The sequence below is a fragment of the Bubalus kerabau genome, unplaced genomic scaffold (assembly GCF_029407905.1).
Source record: "Bubalus kerabau isolate K-KA32 ecotype Philippines breed swamp buffalo unplaced genomic scaffold, PCC_UOA_SB_1v2 scaffold_53, whole genome shotgun sequence".
Lineage (NCBI taxonomy): Eukaryota > Metazoa > Chordata > Mammalia > Artiodactyla > Bovidae > Bubalus > Bubalus kerabau.
The window spans coordinates 253,972-273,194 of NW_026577907.1; positions in this window are offsets into that span (position 1 = coordinate 253,972).

Consider the following 19,223-nt stretch of genomic DNA (forward strand, 5'->3'; position numbering starts at 1 on the left):
TCCTCTCGAGTTGCGACGGGTATCTCTTGGAGCCCACTGAGTGGCCTAAAGGGAGTCAAGCCTCCTGTGGAGTTTGGAGAGAGGACTCGGGATTGCTCTCCAGGCGATGCAGTAAAAGAAGGCCATCATCTCGCGATGAAGGGGGCGTCTCGTGGGTTTTCTCGAGTTGCAGCGCCAGTGTGGGGTTTCTCATGAGGTAGTACGGGGAGCTCAGGGAGCCTCTCATGTGGCGCTTGGGAAGTCAGGTCTCCATGCGCATTGCGAGGGGGAGCGCGTCATTGCTCTAGAGTCATGGTAGGTGTATCCGGCCTCAAGAACCGTTAAAGAAGGACTTTCAAGGTGTTTCTTGGGTCACGGCAGTAAACCCTGGGTTCCCTCAACTAGTGCCGGTGGCCTCAGGGAGCTTCTCAGTGTGCCTCTGAGAAGTCAAGGATACCCTGGAGTTGGGAGGGCCCTCTCGGGACTCCACTGGGTTTGGTTCAATAGAAGAAGGCCTCATCTCGAGTGGAGGCAGGAACCTCAGGGTTCATCTCCATTTCTGACTCTGATCGCAGGGTCCCTGCAGAGTTGGGACAGGAGAGTCAGGCCTCGTCTTGTAAGGAAGAATGGACCTCCGCTTGCCTCTCGAGTTATTCACGGGGTGACAGGCAACTTGTCGAACTGTGTTTGGAATCTGCGGGTTTTTCCGGACGATGCACGAGGGTGTCAGTGCCCATTCGTGTTGTGCCTTCTTCCTCAGGGTTGTCTTTGAAGAGGTGTCCGGGCATCGGGTTCTTATCAAGAGTGGACCGGGGAATCGGGGTCTTTCGGCATGTGTTACCACCCATGAAGCTACGTCTCAAATATTCTCGTTAGACCGGCCTCATCCTGAGGTGCGCCGGGAAGGTTGGGAACCCCTTCCAGACAAAGCACGGGAGTCGACCCTCCAGTCGCAATCAGGAGGGGAGAAGTGGCTCAGATGAAGTCGTACCGGGAACCTCGGTGTTCCCCTCGAGAGAGAACAGGGTGTCGGGGAACTTTTGGAATCGCATCAAGGGTGCCAAGTTTTCACACTTGAAGTGTGAAAACACTTCAAGAAGAAACCTGGGACTTCTCTTTAGACGCTGTAGCGGGCAAGGGCCTCATCTTGCGATGACGGGGTAACCATGTGGTTTTTCTCGAGTTTCGGCGGGATTCTCGAGTTATGATGGGGAATTCAGGCTTCCTCTTGTGTTGGCCCAGGGAAGTCCAATCTTCCATTGGAGTTGCGAGAGAGAGCTAGGGATTGCTCTCGAGTCACTTCAGGGCAAAAGAGACCTCATCTAAGCTTGTGTCCCGGACCTAATGTTCCTCTCCAGGGGCGACAGAGATCTCGGGGTTGCATTTTAGACGCACCCGAGGAGTCAGGCCTCATCTCGAGAGGAAGGAAAGGACTCTGGACTGCTCTCGAGTCCCCACGGGTATTTCTTGGAGACCACTGAGTGGCCTAAAGGGAGTCAAGCCTCCTGTGGATTTTTTTTTAATTTTATTTTATTTTTAAACTTTACATAATTGTATTAGTTTTTCCAAATATCAAAATGAATCCGCCTCAGGTATACATGTGCTCCCCATCCTGAACCCTCCTCCATCCTCCCCCCCCATAGCATCCCTCTGGGTCGTCCCAGTGCACTAGCCCCAAGCATCCAGTGTCATGCATCAAACCTGGACTGGCAACTCTTTTCATACATGATATTTTACATGTTTCAATGCCATTCTCCCACATCTTCCCACCTTCTCCCTCTCCCACAGAGTCCATAAGACTCTTCTATACATCAGTGTCTCTTTTGCTGTCTCGTACTCAGGGTTATTGTTACCGTCTTTCAAAGTTCCATATATATGCGTTAGTATACTGTATTGGTGTTTTTCTTTCTGGCTTACTTCACTCTGTATAATAGGCTCCAGTTTCATCCACCTCATTAGAACTGATTCATTCTATTCTTTTTAAAGGCGGATTAATACTCCATTGTGTATATGTACCACAGCTTTCTTATCCATTCATCTGCTGATGGACATCTAGGTTGCTTCCATGTCCTGGCTATTAGAAACAGTGCTGCGATGAACATTGGGGTACACGTGTCTCTTTCCCTTCTGGTTTCCTCAGTGTGTATGCCCAGCAGTGGGATTGCTGGATCATAAGGCAGTTCTATTTCCAGTTGTTTAAGGAATCTCCACACTGTTCTCCATAGTGGCTGTACTAGTTTGCATTCCCACCAACAGTGTAAGAGGGTTCCCTTTTCTCCACACCCTCTCCAGCATTTATTATTTGTAGACTTTTGGATTGCAGCCATTCTGACTGGCGTGAAATGGTACCTCATAGTGGTTTTGATTTGCATTTCTATGATAATGAGTGATTTTGAGCATCTTTTCATGTGTTTGTTAGCCATCTGTATGTCTTCTTTGGAGAAACGTCTATTTAGTTCTTTGGCCCATTTTTTGATTGGGTCATTTATTTTTCTGGAGTTGAGCTGTAGGTGTTGCTTGTATATTTTTGAGATTAGTTGTTTGTCAGTTGCTTCATTTCCTATTATTTTCTCCCATTCTGAAGGCTGTCTTTTCACCTTGCTAATAGTTTGCTTTGATGTGCAGAAGCTTTTAAGGTTAATTAGGTCCCATTTGTTTATTTTTGTTTTTATTTCCAATATTCTGGGAGGTGGGTCATAGAGGATCCTGCTGTGATGTATTTCAGAGAGTGTTTTGCCTATGTTCTCCTCTAGGAGTTTTATAGTTTCTGGTCTTACGTTTAGATCTTTAATCCATTTTGAGTTTATTTTTGTGTATTGTGTTAGAAAGTGTTCTAGTTTCATTCTTTTACAAGTGGTTGACCAGATTTCCCAGCACCGCTTGTTAAAGAGATTGTCTTTAATCCATTGTATATTTTTGCCTCCTTTGTCAAAGATAAGGTGTCCATATGTGTGTGGATTTATCTCTGGGCTTTCTATTTTGTTCCACTAATCTATATTTCTGTCTTTGTGCCAGTACCATACTGTCTTGATAACTGTGGCTTTGTAGCGGAGCCTGAAATCAGGTAGGTTGATTCCTCCAGTTCCATTCTTCTTTCTCAAGATCGCTTTGGCTATTTGAGGTTTTTTGTATTTCCATACAAATTGTGAAATTATTTGTTCTAGCTCTGTGAAGAATACTGTTGGTAGCTTGATAGGGATTGCATTGAATCTATAAATTGCCTTGAGTCGTATACTCATTTTCACTCTATTGATTCTTCCAATCCATGAACATGGTATATTTCTCCACCTATTAGTGTCCTCTTTGATTTCTTTCACCAGTGTTTTATAGTTTTCTATATATAGGTCTTTAGTTTCTTTAGGTAGGTATATTCCTAAGTATTTTATTCTTTCCGTTGCAATGGTGAATGAAATTGTTTCCTTAATTTCTCTTTCTGTTTTCTCAATATTAGTGTATAGGAATTCAAGGGATTTCTGTGTGTTGATTTTATATCCTGCAACTTTACTATAGTCATTGACTAGTTCTAGTAATTTTCTGGTGGAGTCTTTAGGGTTTTCTATGTAGAGGATCATGTCATCTGCAAACAGTGAGAGTTTTACTTCTTCTTTTCCAATTTGGATTCCTTTTGTTTCTTTTTCTGCTCTGATTGCTGTGGCCAAAACTTCCAAAGCTATGTTGAATAGTAATGGTGAAAGTGGGCACCCTTGTCTTGTTCCTGACTTTAGAGGAAATGCTTCCAATTTTTCACCATTGAGGATAATGTTTGCTGTGGGTTTGTCATATATAGCTTTTATTATGTTGAGGTATGTTCCTTCTATTCCTGCTTTCTGGAGAGTTTTTATCATAAATGGATGTTGAATTTTGTCAAAGGCTTTCTCTGCATCTATTGAGAAAATCATATGGTTTTTATTTTTCAATTTGTTAAGGTGGTGTATTACATTGATTGATTTGTGGATATTGAAGAATCCTTGCATCCCTGGGATAAAGCCCACTTGGTCATGGTGTATGATCTTTTTAATGTGTTGTTGGATTCTGATTGCTAGAATTTTGTTAAGGATTTTTGCATCTATGTCATCAGTGATATTGGCCTGTAGTTTTCTTTTTTTGTGGGATCTTTGTCAGGTTTTGGTATTAGGCTGATGGTGGCCTCATAGAATGAGTTTGGAAGTTTACCTTCCTCTGCAATTTTCTGGAAGAGTTTGAGCAGGATAGGTGTTAGCTCTTCTCTAAATTTTTCGTAGAATTCAGCTGTGAAGCCGTCTGGACCTGGGCTTTTGTTGGCTGGAAGATTTTTGGTTACAGTTTCCATTTCCGTGCTTGTGATGGGTCTGTTAAGATTTTCTATTTCTTCCCTGGTCCAGTTTTGGAAAGTTGTACTTTTCTAAGAATTTGTCCATTTCTTCCACGTTGTCCATTTTATTGGCATATAATTGTTGATAGTAGTCTCTTATGATCCTTTGTATTTCTGTGTTTTCTGTTGTGATCTCTCCATTTTCATTTCTAATTTTATTGATTTGATTTTTCTCCCTTTGTTTCTTGATGAGTCTGGCTAATGGTTTGTCAATTTTATTTATCGTTTCAAAGAACCAGCTTTTGGTTTTGTTGATTTTTGCTATGGTCTCTTTTGTTTCTTTTGCATTTATTTCTGCTCTAATTTTTAAGATTTCTTTCCTTCTACTAACCCTGGGGTTCTTCATTTCTTCCTTTTCTAGTTGCTTTAGGTGTAGAGTTAGGTTATTTATTTGACCTTTTTCTTGTTTCTTGAGGTGTGCCTGTATTGCTATGATCTTTCCCCTTAGGACTGCTTTTACCGTGTCCCACAAGTTTTGGGTTGTTCTGTTTTCATTTTCATCCGTTTCTATGCAAATTTTGATTTCTTTTTTTGATTTCTTCTGTGATTTGTTGGTTATTCAGCAGCGTGTTGTTCAGCCTCCATATGTTGGAATTTTTAATAGTTTTTCTCCTGTAATTGAGATCTAATCTTACTGCATTGTGGTCAGAAAAGATGCTTGGAATGATTTCTATTTTTTTGAATTTACCAAGGCTAGCTTTATGGCCCAGGATGTGATCTATCCTGGAGAAGGTTCCATGTGCACTTTAGAAAAAGGTGAAATTCATTGTTTTGGGATGAAATGTCCTATAGATATCAATTAGGTCTAACTGGTCTATTGTATCATTTAAAGTTTGTGTTTCCTTGTTAAATTTCTGTTTAGTTGATCTATCCATAGGTGTGAGTGGGGTATTAAAATCTCCAACTATTATTGTGTTAGTGTTAATTTCTCCTTTCATACTTGTTAGCATTTGTCTTACATACTGTGGTGCTCCTGCGTTGGGTGCATATATATTTATAATTGTTATATCTTCTTCTTGGATTGATCCTTTGATCATTATGTAGTGACCTTCTTTGTCTCTTTTCACAGCCTTTGTTTTAAAGTCTATTTTATCTGATATGAGTATCGCTACTCCTGCTTTCTTTTGGTCCCTATTTGCATGGAAAATCTTTTTCCAGCCCTTCACTTTCAGTCTGTATGTATCCCCTGTTTTGAGGTGGGTCTCTTGTAGACAACATATGTAGGGGTCTTGTTTTTGTATCCATTCAGCCAGTCTTTGTCTTTTGGTTGGAGCATTCAACCCATTTACGTTTAAGGTAATTACTGATAAGTATGATCCCATTGCCATTTACTTTATTGTTTGGGGTTCGAATTTATACACCGTTTTTGTGTTTCCTGTTTAGTATTTGTTGGAGAGCTGGTTTGGTGGTGCAGAATTCTCTCAGCTTTTGCTTGTCTGAAAAGCTTTTGATTTCTCATTCATACTTGAATGAGATCCTTGCTGGGTACAATAATCTGGGCTGTAGGTTATTTTCTTTCATCATTTTAAGTATGTCTTGCCATTCCCTCCTTGCTTGAAGAGTTTCTATTGAAAGATCAGCTGTTATCCTTATGGCAATTCCCTTGTGTGTTATTTGTTGTTTTTCCCTTGCTGCTTTTCATATTTGTTCTTTGTGTTTGATTTTTGTTAATGTGATTAATATGTGTCTTGGGGGGTTTCGCCTTGGCTTTATCCTGTTTGGGACTCTCTGGGTTTCTTGGACTTGAGTGAGTATTTCCTTCCCCATTTTAGGGAAGTTTTCAACTATTATCTGCTCAAGTATTTTCTCACGGTCTTTCTTTTTGTCTTCTTCTTCTGGGACCCCTATGATTCGAATGTTGTAGCGTTTAATATTGTCCTGGAGGTCTCTGAGATTGTGCTCATTTCTTTTAATTCGTTTTTCATTTATCCTTTCTGATTCATTTATTTCTACCATTCTATCTTCGAATTCACTAATCCTATCTTCTGCCTCTGTTATTCTACTATTTGTTGCCTCCAGAGTGTTTTTAATTTCATTTATTGCATTATTCGTTATATATTGACTCTTTTTTTATTTCTTCTAGGTCCTTGTTAAACCTTTCTTGCATCTTCTCAATCCTTGTCTCCAGGCTATTTATCTGTGATTCCATTTTAATTTCAAGATTTTAGATCCATTTCACTCTCCTTATTCGGAATTCTTTATCAGGTAGATTCCCTATCTCTTCCTCTTTTGTTTGGTTTGGTGGGCATTTATCCTGTTCCTTTATCTGCTGGTTATTCCTCTGTCTCATCTTGTTTAAATTGCTGAGTTTGGGGTGTCCTTTCTGTAGTCTGGCATTTTGTGGAATTCTTTACTGTGGCATTTCCTCGCTGTGTGTGGGTTTGTACAGGTGTCTTGTCAAGGTTTCCTGGTTAGGGAAGCTTGTGTCCGTGTTCTGGTGGGTGGAGCTGTATTTCTTCTCTCTGGAGTGCAATGAAGTGTCCAGTAATGAGTTATGAGATGTCTGTGGTTTTGGGGTGACTTTGGGCAGCCTGTATCTTGAAGCTCAGGGCTGCGTTCCTTTGTTGCTGGAGAATTTGCTTGGTATGTCTTGCCCTGGAACTTGATGGCCCTTGTGTGGTGCTTGATTTCAGTGTCGGTATGGAGGTATTTTATGAGCTCCTGTCAATTAATGTTCCTTGGAGTCAGGAGTTCCCTGGAGGCAGGGTTTGGACTTAAGCCTCCTGCTTCCAGTTATCTGTCTTACTTTTACCGTAGTTTCAAAACTTCTCCTTCTATACAGCACCATTGATAAAACATCTACGTTAAAGAAGAAAAGTTTCTCTACTGTGAGGGTCACTCAGAAAGGTTCACAGCGTTACATGGAGAAGAGAAGAGGGAGGAGGGAGTTAGAGGTGACCCAAATGAGATCAGGTGGAATCAACAGTGGAGAGAGTGGGCTGGCCAGTAGTCACTTCCTTATGTGCACTCCACAACTGGACCGCTCAGAGATGTTCACAGAGTTATACAGAGACGAGAAGAAGGAGGAAGGAGACAGAGGTGGCCAGAAGGATAAAAGGGGGGAATGAAAAGGAGGGAGACAGATCCAGCCAGTAATCAGTTCCCTAAGTGTTCTCCACCGTCTGGAATACACAGAAATTCACAGAGTTGGGTAGAGTAGAGAGGGGTTAGGGAGGAGACACAGGCGACCTGGTGGAGAAAAAGGAGAGTCCAAAGGGAGAGAGAGCAGTCAAGCCAGTAATCTCGCTCCCTAGTGAAAAATGGGTACTGAAGATTGGGTTCTTAAAGGTACAAAATTGGTAACAAATACATAAAAGCAAAAATTAAAAATCTAGAGTAGAGTTTGGACTTTCAAAAATACGATGTTAAAGAAAAGAAGAAGGAAAAGAAAGAGAGAAAAAACGAACAAAGAAAAACAAACAAGGTCGCAAAAATTATCAAGAAAATACAGGTACAAAATTGATAACTAATACCAAAAAGCAAAAATTAAAAATCTAGAGTAGAGTTTGGAATTTCAAAAATACAATGTTAAAAAAAAGGAAGAAGAAAACTAAAGAGAAAACAAACAAACAAAAACAAGCAGTGTCGCAAAAATTATAAAGAAACTACAGGTACAAAATTGATATCAAATATCAAAAAGCATAAATTAAAAATCTGAGTAGGTTTTGGAATTTCAAAAATACAATGATAAAGAAAAGAAGAAAAAAAAACAAAACAAAAAAACACGGTCAAAAATTATTATATATATATATATATATATATATGAATTTTGCTGAAGAAAAAAAAAAATAGGGTCTTTTTTTTTGCAAAGTAATAGGTTATAAAAGTGAAAATTAAAGGAACAATAGAGGACTTAAAATTAAAAAAAATTAAAAAAAAGAATGAATGATCATAAAAATATATCTAGGACTTTCTCTGGTTTTGTTGTGAGTATCGTGGGTTCAGTTCATTTTTGGCTAGTTCCTTGGTCCGACTTATATTTCTCAAGATCTATAGGCGCCTTCCTATGTAGTCCTAGTAACCACAGGGTTTTAATCTATTGCCTGTAGCTTCCAAGGCGATTCCCTCTGTTATAGCTTCTTTTGTTTGCTGGTCTCTTCAGTGTCTGGTTTACGCCCTGACACAAAGGGGACGGTGGAGGACACTTTTTTTTTTTAGGCTCACTTGTTCAATTGCGCTGTGGGGAGGGAGGGAGGGATGCTGCAAACAAATAACACTGGCGTGCGCTCGCAGTGCCTCAGCCACACTGGGTCTGCCCCCGCTCACGGCGCGTGTAGCCTCCCTGCCCACACTGCTCGGGCTCCAGGTTGTTCCACCGGGAACAATCCGAGGCTGGCCCTGGGCTGCATGCACCTCCCAGGTCCAAGCCGCTCAGGTTCAGGCACTCGGGTAGTCCTCAGAGGCACAGACTCGGTTGGGCCTGCGTTTTGTGCTCTTCCCAGGTCCGAGCAGCTCAGGTGATGAGGTGTTTGGCGAGCGCCAATGTTGTGACTTATCGCCTCCCCTCCACTCGGTTATCTGGGTGTAAAACAGGCGCACCTTCTCAGGCAGATGTTGACCGTCCAGATCCCCAAGAAGTTTTAGTTAGCAAAGAAGCCTGCTTACAGTTTTATAGATAATGTCTCTCTGGGGCTGCGATTGCCCCCTTCCGGCTCTGGCTGCCTGTCACCGGAGGGGGAAGGTCTGCAGCCGGCTATCTCTGTTCAGTCCTTTGTTCCGTGCGCGGGCCTGGCGGTGTCTTAGGTTAGGGCTGGCTTTTTGAGTGGTAGATATCCCAGAGTCTGGTTTGCTAGCCCAAGTTATTTCGTTCAGATAGCGCTCAGGGTATTCAGGCCAGATTCTTACTCTAAGCGATGCAGCCCGCGCCGCACCTCCCTGCCCAGCCCCTGCTTGCTAATGGTGTGAGCAGGCGTCTGCACTGCTTCGCGGCTGGGGGAGTTACCGTAGGGCTTGCAATCTGCTAGTTTTAATTGTTTATTTATTTTTATCCCCCTTATGTTGCCCTTTGTGCTTCCAAAGCTTGGCAAAGATTTGGCAATGAAAAGCTTTCCTGGTGTTTGGAAACTTTTCTCTTTTTAAGACTATCTTCCCGGGACAGAAATCACTCCCTCCCTCTTTTGTCTCTTTTTTTGTCTTTTATACTTTTTCCTACCTACTTTCCAAGAGTTGGGTTGCTTTTCTGGGTGCCTGATGTCCTCTGGCAGCATTCATAAGTTGTATTGTGGAATTTACTTGACGTTTAAATGTTCTTTTGATGAAATTGTTTGGGGGGGAAAGAGTTCTCCCCATCCTACTCCTCAGCAATCTTGGCTCCTCTCTTGTGGAGTTTGGAGAGAGCACGCGGGATTGCTCTCCAGGCCATGCAGGAAAAGAAGGCCCTCATCTCGCGATGTCGGGGGAGTCTCGTGGTTTTTCTGGAGCTGCGGTGCCAGTGTGGGGTTTCTCACAAGGTACGACCGGGAGCTCAGGGAGCCTCTCGTGTGGTGTCAGGGAAGTCAAGTCTCCATACGAGTGGCGAGGGGGCGCACGTCATTGCTCTCGAGTCATGGTAGTGGAATCAGGGCTCAACACAATGAAAAAGGACGCTCGAGGTCTTTCTCGGGTTGCGGCAGGAAACCCTGTGTTCCCTCGACTTGTGCCTGTGACCTCAGGTAGCTTCTCAGGGTGCCTCTGAGAAGTCAGGGATACTATGGAGCTGGGAGAGGCCTCTCGGGACTCCACTGGGTTTGCTGCAATGGAAGAGGGCCTAATCTCGAGATCAGGAAGGAACCTCAGGGTTCCTCTCCATTTCTGACTCAGATCGCAGGGTCCCTGCAGAGTTGGGACAGGAGAGTCAGGCCTCATCTTGTGTGGAGGAATGGAACTCCGCTTGCCTCTCGAGTTGTTCAAGGAGTGACAGGCCACTTGGCGAGCTGTGTGTGGAACCTGCGGTTTTTTCCAGAAAATGCATGGGGGTGTCAGTGCCCCTACGTGATGTGCTTTCATCCACAGGGTTGCCTTCGAAGTGGTGTGCGGGCATCGGGTTCTTATCAAGAGCGGACCGGGAAATCGGGGTCTTTTGGAATGCGGCACCACACACGAGGCTACGTCTCGAATTTCCTCGTGAGACGGGCCTCATGCTGAGGTGCCCCTGGAAGGTGGGGAAAGCCTTCCAGACAAAGCAGGTTAATCGACCCTCCTGTCACGATCAGGAGGGGAGTAGGGGCTCAGATGAAGTGGTGCCGGGAACCTCGGTGTTCCCGTCGAGTGAGACCAGTATGTCAGGGAACTTTTGGGGTCACATGAAGCTTGCCAAATACTGTTTCAAACTTCAAGACGAAACGTGGGACTTCTCTTGAGACGCTGTGGCGGGCAAGGGCCTCATCTTGTGATGAAGGGGAAACCACGTGGTTTTTTTCGAGTTGCGATGGGATTGTTGACTTACGACGGGGAATTCAGGCTTCCTCTTGTGTTGGCCCAGGGAAGTCCATTCTTCCATTCGAGTCGCCAGGGAGAGCTGGGTGGGAATTGCTCTCGAGTCACGGCAGGTCAAAATAGACCTCATCTAGGCTTGTGTCCAGGACCTAATGTTCCTCTCCAGGGGCGATAGGGATCACGGGGACGCATTCCAGACTCACCCAGTGAGTCAGGCCTCGGCTTGAGGGGAAGCAAAGCATTCTGATATCCTCCTGGGTCGCGATAGGTATCTCTTGGAGCCCACTGAGTGGCCTCCAGGGAGTCAAGCCTCCTGTGGAGTTGGAGAGAGGACTCGGGATTGCTCTCCAGGCCATACAGGAAGAGAAGGCCCTCAGCTCGCAATGACGGGGGCGTCTTGTGGGTTTTCTCGAGTTGGGGCGCAAGTATGAGTTTTCTCACGAGGTACGACGGGGAGCTCAGGGAGCCTCTCGTGTGGCGCCAGGAAAGTCAGGTCTCTATGCGTGTGATGAGGGGGAGCCCATAAATGCTCTCGAGTCATGGTAGGGAAATCGGGACTCAAGACGCGTTGAAGAAGGAGTCTCGAGGTCTTTCTCAGGTTGCGGCAGGAAATCCTGGGTTCCCTCGACTTGAATCGGTGACCTCAGGGAGCTTCTCAGGGTGCCTCTGAGAAGTCAGGCATACTGTGGACTTGGGAGGGGCTCTCGGAACTCCACTGGGTTTGGTGCAATGGCAAAGGTTCTCATCTCGAGTTGAGGCAGGAACGTAAGGGTTCGTCTCCATTTCAAACTCCTACCACAGGGTCCCTGAAGAGTTGGGACAGGAGAGTCAGGCCTCGTCTTGTGTGGAGGAATGGAACTCTGCTTGCCTCTCGAGTTGTTCACAGGATAACAGACCATTTGTCGAGCTGTGAGTGGAACCTTCGGTTTTTTCCGTAAGATGCATGAGGGGGTCAGTGCCCCTTCGTGTTGTGCCTTCATCCACAGGGTTGCCTTCAAAGAGGTGTCCGGATATCGGGTTCTTATCAAAAGCGGAGCAGGAAATCGGGGTCTTTCAGAACGTGGCACCATCCATGAGGCTACGTCTCGAATTTCTTCGTTAGACTGGTGTCATCCTGAGGTGCGCCATGAAGATCGGGAACCCCTTCCAGACAAAGCAGGGGAATCGACCATCTTGTCGCGACCAGGAGGAGTGAAAGGGCTCAGTTGAAGTCGTGCCGGGAACCTCGGTGTTCCCCTCGAGTGGGACCGGTGTGTCGGGAAACTTTTGGGGTCACTTTAAGGGTGCCAAGTACCGTTTTGCACTTCAATACGAACTTGGGGCTTCACTTGACATGCTGTAGAGGGCAAGGGCCTCATCTTGGGATGACGGGGGAATCACGTGGTTTTTCTCAAGGTGCGGAGGGATTCTCGAGTTACGACGGGGAATTCAGGCTTCCTCTTGTGTTGGCCCAGGGAAGTCCAATCTTCCATTCGAGTTTCGAGGGAGAGCTAGGGTTTGCTCTTGAGTCACTGCAGGGCAAAAGAGACCTCATCTAGGCTTGTGTCCAGGACCTAATATTCCACTCCAGGTCCGACAGCGATCTCGGGGTTGCATTCCAGACGCATCCTGGGAGTCAGAGCCCGACTCAAGGGGAAGCAAAGGACCCCGCTCTCCTCTTGAGTCGCCACAGGTGTCTCTTGGAGCCCACTGAGTGGCCTAAAGGGAGTCAAGCCCCCTGTGGAGTTTGGAGAGAGGACTCAGGATTGCTCTCCAGGCCATGCAGGAAAAGAAGGCCTTCATCTCGTGATGACGGAGGCGTATCGTGGGTTTTCTCAAGCTGGGGAGCCAGTGTGGGATTTCTCACGAGGTATGACGGGGAGTTCAGGTAGCCTCTCGCGTGGCGCCAGGGAAGTCAGGTCTCCATGGGCGGGGCAAGGGGGAGCGCGTCATTGCTCTCCAGTCAGGGTAGGGGAATCGGGCCTCATGACGGGTTGAAAAAGGACTCTCGATGTCTTTCTAGGGTTGAGGCAGGAAACCCTGGGTTCCCTTGACTTGTGCCGGTGACCTCAGGGAGCTTCTCAGGTGCCTCTGAGAAGTCAGGGATACTGTGGATTTGGGAGAGGCCTCTCGGGACTCCTCTGGGTTTGGTGCAATGGAAGAGGGCCTCATCTCGAGTTGAGGCAGGAACCTCAGGGTTCTGCTCCTGACTTCCTGGAGCCGGATCTGACTCAGATAGCAGGGTCCCTGCTGAGTTTGCTCAGGAGTCAGGTCTCGTGTTCTGCGGAGGAATGGAACTCCGCTTACATCTCAAGTTGTTCAAGGATGACACCACTTTTCGTGATGTGTGTGGAACCTGCGGGTTTTTCGGAGATACACGGGGGCGTCAGTGCTCCTTCCTGTTGTGCCTTCATCCACAGGGTTGCCTTCGAAGAGGTGTCCGGGCATCGGGTTCTCCTCAAGTGCGGACCGGGAAATCGGGGTCTTTCAGCATGTTGCACCACCCACTAGGCTACATCTCGAATTTCCTCGTGAGATCGGCCTCATCCTGAGGTGCGCAGGAAAGTCTGGGAACCCTTTCCAGACAAAGCAGGGGAATCGACCCTCCTTTCGGGATCAGAAGAAGAGAAAGGGCTCAGATGAAGTAGTGCCGGGAACCTCGGTGCTCCCCTTGAGTGAAACTGGTAAGTCGGGTAACTTTTCGGGTTGCATCAAGGGTGCCAAGTACCGTTTCGCACTTCAAGATGGAACCTGGGACTTCTCTTGAGACGCAGTAGTGGGCAAGGGCCTCATCTAGCGCTGACGGGGGACCCACGTGTTTTTTCTCGAGTTGCGGCCGGATTCTTGAGTTACGAGGGGGAATACAGGTTTCCTCTTGTGTTGGCCCAGGGAAGTCCAATCTTCCATTCGAGTTGCAAGTGAGAGCTGGAGATTTCTCTTGAGTCACTGCAGGGCAAAATAGAGCTCATCTAGGCTTGTGTCCAGGACCGAATTTTTCTCTCCAGGGGCGACAGGGATCTTGGGGTTGCATTCCAGACTCACCCGGGGAGTCAGGCCTCGTCTCGAAGGGAATGAATGGACTCCGCTCTCCTCTCGAGTCGCGACGGGTATCCCTTGGAGCCCAAGAGTGGCCTAAATGGAGTTAAGCCTCCTGTGGAGTTTGGAGAGAGGACTCGGGATTGCTCTCTAGGCCATGCAGGAAAAGAAGGCCCTCATCTCGCGATGACGAGGGCGTCTCGTGGGTTTTCTCAAGGTGCAGTGCCTGGTTGGGGTTTCTCACGAGATAGGACGGGGAGCTCAGGGAGACTCCTGTGGTGCCACGGAAGTCAGGTCTCCATGGACGTGGCGAGGGGGAGCGCCTCATTGCTCTCAAGTCATGGTAGGGGAATCGAGCCTCAAGACGCTTCGAAGAAAAACTCTCGAGGTCTTTCTCGGGGTGTGGCAGGAAACCCTGGGTTCCCTCGACTTGTGCCCATAACCTCAGGGAGCTTAGCGGGGTTCCTCTGAGAAGTCAGGGATACTGTGGAATTGAGAGGGGCTTCTCGGGACTTCACAGGGACTGGTGCAATTGAAGAGGACCTAATCTCGGATTGAGGCAGTAATGTCAGGGTTCCTCTCCATTTCTGACTCGGATAGCAGGGTCCCTGCAGAGTTGGGACAGGAGAGTCAGACCTCGTCTTGTGTGGAGTAATGGAACTCCGCTTGCCTCTCGAGTTGTTCACGGGATGACAGGCCACCTATCGAGTTGTATGTGGAACCTGCGGTTTTGGGGGACGATGCACAGGGGTGTCAGTGCCCCTTCGTTTTGTGCCTTCATCCACAGGGTTACCTTCGAAGAGGTGACTGGGCATCGGGATCTTATCAATAGCGGACCAGGAAATCGGGGTCTTTCGGCATGTGGCACAACACACGAGGCTACGTCTCGAATTCCCTCGTGAGACTGGCCTCATCCTGAGGTTCGCCGGGAAGTCTGGGAACCCCTTCCAGACAAAGCAGGGGAATCGACCCTCCTGTCGCCATCAGGAGGGGAGAAGAGGCTCAGCTGAAGCGGTGCTGGGAACCTTCGTGTTCTCCTCGAGTGAGACCGGGGTGTCAGGGAAATTTGGGGGTCGCATCAAGGGTGCCAAGTACCGTTTCACACTTCAAGACGGAACATGGGACTTCCCTGGAGACGCTATAGCTGACAGGGGCCTCATATTTCGATGACGGAGGAACCACGTTGTTTTTCTCCAGTTGCCGCGGGATTCTCGAATTACAATGGGAATACAGGCTTCCTCTTGTGTTGGCCCAGCGAAGTCCAATCATCCATTCGAGTTGCGAGGGAGAGCTGGGGATTGCACTTGAGTCAATGCAGGACAAAAAAGGCCTCATTTAGGCTTGTGTCCAGGACCGAGTTTTCCTCTACAGGGGCGACACGGATCTCGGGATCCCATTCCAGACTCACCCAAGTAGACAGGCCTCGGCTCGAGGGGAAGCAACGGACTCCGCTCTCCTCTAGAGTAGCGACGTGTATCTCTTGGAGGCTACTGAGTGGCCTAAAGGGAGACAGGCCTCCAGTGGAGTTTGGAGAGTGGACTCGGGATTGCTCTCTAGGTCATGTAGGAAAAGAAGGCCCTCATCTTACGATGACGGGGGCGTCTCGTGAGTTTTCTCAAGCGGCGGTGCCAGTGTGGGGTTTTCATGAGGTAGGACGGGGAGCGCAGGGAGCCTCTCGTGTGGCGCCAGGGAAGTTAGGTTTCCATGGGCGTGGCGAGGGAAATGCGTCATTGCTCTCCAGTCATGGTAGGGTATCGGGCCTCAAGACGCGGTAAAGAAGGACTCTCGAGGTCTTTCTCAGAATGCAGCAGGAAACCCTGGGTTCACTCGACTTGTGCCAGTGACCGCAGAGAGCTTCTGAGGGTGCCTCTGAGAAGTCAGGGATACTGTGGAGTTGGGAGGGGCCTCTCGGGACTCCACTGGGTATGGCGCAATGGAAGAGGGCCTCATTTCGAGTTGATGCAGGAACGTCAGGTTTCATCTACATTTCTGACTCCGATCGCACGGTCCCTGCAGAGTTGGGAAAGGAGAGTCAGGCCTTCTCTTGTGTGCAGGGACGGAACTCCGCATGCCTCTCTAGTTCTTCAAGGGATGACAGGACACTTGTCGATCTGTGTTTGGAATCTGCGTGTTTTTCCGTACTATGCATGGGGATGTCAGTACCCCTTCGTGTTGTGCATTCATCCACAGGTTTGCTTTCGAAGAGGTGCCCGGGCATCGGGTTCTTATTAAGAGCGGACCGGGAAATCGGGGTCTTTCCGCATGTGGCACCACCCACCAGGCTACGTCTCGAATTTCCTAGTGAGACCGGCCTCATCCTGAGGTGCGCCGGGAAGGTCGGAACCCCTTGCAGACAAAGCAGGGGAATCGACCCTCCTGTCTCGATCAGGAGGGGAGAAGGGGCACAGATGAGGTGATGCCGGGAACCTCGGTGTTCCCCTCCAGTGAGACCAGTGTGTTGGGGAACTTTTGGGGTCGCATCAAAGGTGCCAAGTACCGTATCGCACTTCAAGATGGAACGTAAGACTTCTTTTGAGACGCTGTAGCGGCAATGGCCGCATCTTGCGATGAAGAGGGAACGACGTGGTTTTTCTCGAGTTGTGGCGGGATTCTTGAGTTACAACGGGAAATTCAGGCTTCCTCTTCTGTTGGCCCAGAGAAGTCCAGTCTTCCATTCGAGTTGCGAGGGAGAGTTGGGGATTGCTCTCGAGTCACTGCAGGAAAAAAGAGACCTCATCTAGGCTTGTGTCCAGGACCTAATGTTTCTCTCCAGGGGCGACAGGGATCTCCGGTTCGTATATCAGACTCACCCGAGGAGTCAGGCCTCGCCTCGAGGGGAAGGAAAAGACTCCGCTCTCCTCTCGAGTCGCGACGGGTATGTCTTGGAGTCCACTGAGTGACCAAAATGGAGTCAAGCCTACTGTGGAGTTTGGAGAGAGGACTCGGGATTGCTCTCCAGGCCGTGCTAGAAAAGAAGGCCGTCATGTCGCGAAAACGGGGGCGTCTCGTGGGTTTTCTCTATCTGCGGCGCCTGTGTGGGGTTTCTCACGAGGTATGACGGGGAGCTCAGGGAGCCTCTCGTGTGGCGCCAGGGAAGTCAGGGCTTCATGAGTGTAGCAGAGGGAGTGCGTCATTGCCCTCGAGTCATGGTAGGGGAATCAGGCCTCAAAGCGTGTTGAAGAAGGACTCTTGAGTTCTTTCTATGGTGGCGGCAGTAAACCCTGGGTTCACTCGAATTGCGCTGGTGACCTCAGGGAGCTTCTCAGGGTGCCTCTGAGAAGTCAGGGATACTGTGGAGCTGGGACGCGTCTCTTGGGACTCCACTGGGTTTCGTGCAATGGAAGAGGTCCTAATCTCGAGTGGAGGCAGGAACCTCAGCGTTCCTCTCGTGACTTCACTGGCGCTGGTCTGATTCGGATCACAAAGTCCCTGCAGAGTTGGGACAGGAGAGTCAGGCATCGTCTTGTGTAGAGGAATGAAACCCCACTTGCCTCTCGAGTTCTTCAGGGGTGACAAGCCACTTGTTGAGCTGTATGTAGAACCTGCGGGTTTTTCCAGACGATGCACGAGGGTGTCAGTGCCCCTTTGTGTTGTGCCTTCATCCACAGGGTTGCCTTCGAAGAGGTGTCCAGGCATCGGGTTCTTATCAAGAGCATACCGGGAAATCATAGTCTTTTGGCATGTGGTACCACCCGCGAGCTACGTCTCGAATTTCCTCGTGAGACCGGCCTCATCCTGAAGTGCCCCGTGGTGGTCGGGAACCCCTTACAAACAAAGCAGGGGAAGTGACCCTCCTATCTCGAAGAGGAGGGGAGAAGGGGCTCAGATAAACTGGTGCCGGGAACCTCGGTGTTCACCTCGAGTGAGACCGATATTTCGGGGAACTTTTGGGGTCACATCAAGGGTGTCAAGTATCGTTTCGCACTTCAAGACGGAACGTGGGACTTTTCTTGAGAAGCTGTAGCGGGCAAGGGCCTCATCTTGCGATGACAAGGGAACCAAGTGCTTTTTCTCGAGTTGCGGCGGGATTCTCGAGTTACGAAGGGGAATTCAGGCTTCCTCTTGTGTTGGCCCAGGGAAGTCCAATCTTCCATTCGAGTTGTTAGGGAGAGCGGGGGATTGCTCTCGAGTTACAGAAGGGCAAAAGAGACCTCATCTAGGCTTGTTTCCAGGACCTAATGTTCCTCTCCAGGGGAGATAGGGATCTCGGGGTTGCATCCCAGACCCACCTGGTGAGTCAGGCCTTGTCTCGAGGGGAAGCAAAGGACTCCATTCTCCTCTCGAGTCGCGACGGGTATCTCTTGGAGCCCACTAAGTGGCCTAAAGGGAGTCAAGCCTCCTGTGGAGTTTGGAAAGAGGATTCGGGATTCCTCTCCAGGCCATGCAGGAAAAGAAGGCCCTCATCTCGCGATGACAGGGGCGTATGGTGGGTTTTCTCGAGCTGCGGCGTCAGTGTGGGGTTTCTCACGAGGTACGACAGGGAGCTCAGGGAGCCTCTCTTATGGCGCCAGGGAAGTCAGGTCTCCATGTGTGTGGCGAGCGGGTGCGTGTCATTTCTATAGAGCCATGGAAGCAGATTCGGGCTTCAAGACACGTTGAAGTAGGACTCTCGAGGTCTTTTTCCCATTGTGGCAGGAAACCCTGGGTTCCCTCGACATGTGCCGGTGACCTCATGGAGCTTCTCCGGGTGCCTCTAAGAAGTCAGGGGTACTGTGGAGTTGGGAGGGGCCTCTCTGGACTCCACTGGGTTTGGTGCAATGGATGAGAGCCTCATCTCGAGTGGAGGCAGGAACCTCATGTTTCCTCTCCTGGGTTTCCTGTCGCTGGTACTGACTCGGATCGCAGTTTCCCTGCAGAGTTGGTACAGAAAATCAGGTCTCGTCTTGTGTGGAGGAATGGAACTCCACTTGCCTGTCGAGTTGTTCACGGGCTGACAGACCACTTGTCGAACTGTGTTTGTAACCTGCGGGTTTTTCTGGACGATGCACGGGGGTGTCAGTGCCCCTTCGTGTTGTGCTTTCATCCACAGGTTTTCCTTCGTAAAGGTGTCAGGGCATCACGTTCTTATCAAGAGCAGACCGGGAAATCGGGGTCTTTCGGCTTGTGGCACCACCCACAAGGCTATGTCTCGAATTTCCTCGTGAGACCTGCCTCATCCTTAGGCGCGCCGGAAAGGTCGGGAACCCCTTCCAGACATAGCAGGGGAATCGACACTCCTGTCGCGATCACGAGGGGAGAAGGAGCTCAAATGAAGTGGTTCCGGGAACCTCGGTGTTCCTTTCGAGTGAGACCGGTATGTCGGGGAATTGTGAGATTGCATCAAGGGTGCCAAATACCGTTTCGCACTTCAAGACAGAACGTGGGACTTCTCTTGAGTCGCTGTAGCGGGCAAGGGCCTCATCTAGCGCTGATGGGGGAACCACGTGGATTTTCTCGAGTTTCGGTGGGATTCTCGAGTTACGGT